Source organism: Propithecus coquereli, unplaced genomic scaffold (assembly GCF_000956105.1).
Source record: "Propithecus coquereli isolate 6110/MARCELLA unplaced genomic scaffold, Pcoq_1.0 Scaffold25, whole genome shotgun sequence".
In the NCBI taxonomy this organism is placed as follows: domain Eukaryota; kingdom Metazoa; phylum Chordata; class Mammalia; order Primates; family Indriidae; genus Propithecus; species Propithecus coquereli.
In genome coordinates this window covers 748101-751266 of record NW_012148063.1, presented here as the reverse complement: position 1 = coordinate 751266, position 3166 = coordinate 748101, and the positions used below count along the sequence as shown (strand labels likewise).

General features: G+C 38.6%; 1 protein-coding gene across 1 annotated transcript in view; it reads left to right on the top strand.

The window, feature by feature from the left end:
• Positions 1 to 3166, top strand: part of SYNE1 (spectrin repeat containing, nuclear envelope 1) — a 534160-nt gene that overhangs the window by 469063 nt on the left and 61931 nt on the right. The gene's annotated exons all lie outside the window — the stretch shown is intronic.

The following is a 3166-nucleotide window of genomic DNA, read 5'->3' as shown; positions in this document are numbered from 1 at the left end:
CAAAACTTGCTCAGTAATGTTTAGGGCTCAATGGATAATGTTCTATTTTTCATTTTGTACTTTCTAGATTTGCTCTGCCCAGTACAGCAGTCACTAGCTACAGGTGGCTATTTAAATTAATTGAATAAATTAAATTGAATAAAATTCAATTACACTTTAATTTTAATTACAGTTAGTTGCACTAGTCACATTTTCAGTGCTCAATAACCACATGAGGATAGTGGCTACCTTACTGGACACTAAAGATACAGAACATTTTTATCATCTCAGAAAGTTCTATTGTTTAGTGCTGGCCTAGACAACTAAAAATGTCTCCGAGCCCTTGGCCTTCATTAAGAGTCACCATAAACTGCTGCTGGTGAAGCATCACTCTGATTTCTGTAAAACTGCCTTTGAGGATACTGGCTCTCATTTTTGTCTATGAGCCCTATACAAAAATCCACATAGTGATTTCTCTAGAGCTTGGGACTAACAGGACATTTGCCTTTAGCATTAATTGTTCGGTGCTCCTTATAATGTATAATGAATTATATTTAACATTTCCCACCATGGTATCTAGGAAGGTCAGATTCAACTCGTTTGTTCTTTTATAATTTTTTTTGTTGTCGTTGCTGTTAACAGGACCTTCTGATAGAGTAACTTTATCTTCCCTCTACGAAACCTAAATCCCCATCATCAAAACAAAAGCACATGTCAGTTATTTGGCTCTTTTGGTTTTGTTTTTTTAGTAACAACTTTGTTGAGATACAATTTACATGCCATATAACTCACCTATCTAAAGTGTATAATCCATGGATTTCTTGTGTATTTATAGACCTGTGCATCTATTTTCACAATCAATTTTAAAACATTTTCATCACCCCCAAATAAAAACCCATTAGCAGGCACTCTTTCTTCCCCTCTGTCCTCCCCACTTCTCCCAGCCCTGGGAAGCCACGAATCTACTTTCTGCCTCTATGTTTACCTATTCTGGATAGTTCATGTACATGGATCATACAATATGTGGTCTTTGTGACTGCTTGTTTTTAATCTGTATATTTATTATAACCCCCTTCGACATTTTGTAGAAGTAAAGTAAAAACAAACATAATTTTAAAAAATTATTGAATGGCTACTATATACAAAGTACTGTGCCCTTTGCTGTTGGGCAGAGGTTGGAAGTGTTTTCTGTACAGCACCAGATAATAAATATTTTTGGCTTTGTGGGCCAAATAGTCTCTGTTGCAACCACTCTGCCATTGTAGAGTGAAAGCAGCCACAGAAAATACGTAAATAGAAAACCGTGGGCGTACTCCCATAAAATTGTGTTTACCGAAACAGGTGGCCAGCCGTAGTTTGCTAGCACTTGCTCTAGGGATGTAACGATGAAAAAGAAATGGTCCCTAACGAAGTAAGGGTGACAAGGCAGAGTCGCCAGTGGCTGCGCCCACTGGGCGTTTCCCTCTCTGCTGTCTCCTCCTGCCACTCTCCTGCCCACGGCCTGGCCAGCTCCTGGTGTTCTTCCTGTTCTTCCTTTCTTCAAGTTAGATCAGAGTCTTCTTACCTGCTTAGGGGGCTTTCTGGGCTTCTCCTTCATGGTGTTGCCCTGCAGTGTGTGGGATCTTATGTGATCAGTTGTTCACAGTCTGTTCTCTGTACTAAAATGTACAAGGATCTAAGGTCCGCAGTGACCCCGGAACCTAACGGAGTTCTTTGCACATAGCGGTCCCGCCAGTATTAAATCTACGACACAGGGTGAAAGTGCCACATGTGCAGGGAGCTGCGCAGCACGGGCTCGGGGGCTCCACTGCCCTCGTCCTGCAGCGTTTCTGCTTCACCAAGCTGCTTATCTTCTCAGTACCTCGGTTACCGCATGTGTAAAGTGGGGATAAGAAGAGTAGCCAACGCCCAAGGTTATTAGGGGGATTAAATGAGATGGGACCTGTCAACCCCTTAGCGCAGAATGTGCTCAGCCAAGGTCAGCTTTCATCCCAGAGGGAGTTTAAAACACTGCACATGCAGTGCAAGGACGGCGTTGTGGAGTCCATAGCGGCTGCTCTCAGAAGGGGCTTCAGTCTAAATGGAGTTCTACCCACATCGGAGGTCAAAGGAAACTTAATCCTGGGAACTTACGTCTAATGTTATTACCTAAGAGTAGTCAGGCCAGAAGGTGCCTGGTAAGGATGAGGACTGCACTGATGCAACAAGTATGGAAACAGCACAGAACTAATCAAGAGGCTGGAATTTATCCACCTCTTTTGTGGTTCTGCTGTGTGATCTAGGGCTTACTGAATAACTTCTCTGAGCCTGAGCCCCAGATTCCTCATTTTCAAAATGGTCATTAAACTAACTGCCACATCACCAATGAGACAATGCAAGGGAAAGGACCATCTGTACTATAAAACACTGTGTATGCCAATCTCATTCTTTTAGATAGCTCAGAGTGTTCCCTAGTGCAAATATACTATGACTTATCCAGTGTTTTCTTTGTTTACCAACATCGGTATTGTTGTCATTTTTTTGCCATTACAATAATTGTGTCTTTAAAGCCTTGCCTTGCCTCATGTTTAGTTCATTGGAATAAGTATACTGTGCTAACAATAATGAGCATGAAAATAAAGTAAAACATTTTTAACCCAGTGAGGAAAACTAAATAAGGTAAAAAGGAATTAAACTAAGGAAATTTTGACTCAATTTTTTGAAGGATCTCAAGTTTTTTAAAATGTTAATCATAATCAAGAAAAAACAAACTTACCTACTCTGATGAAATCATGACCAATATATTCCTTTGATCAAAGCTTATGTATTTCCATTTCTGATTATTAAAAATAATGTATCAGAGGAGTGATTGTTTTATAAAACAATTCACAATAGGTTATCTTTAAGTACTGAGTTTTCTGGAGTATATTTCTCATACAAAATTTCTTTATTTCTTTTATAGAGAAAATGTGTTTCCTCCAGTATTCTGTTTTAAAAACAATCAATTCACATGACCAGAACCAAATGCTTTGTTTTATTTTAGTTATAATTCATCATATAGGCCTTTTTAAAAAGAACTTAGCAAATGTTAATGATTTATTTATTTATAACTTATTTGTGTGTATACTGTAATCAAAAAAGGACTTAAAGCAACCAGCATTTTAGTTATATTTTATTACATTATCAGTAATTAATAATTTGGAGACTT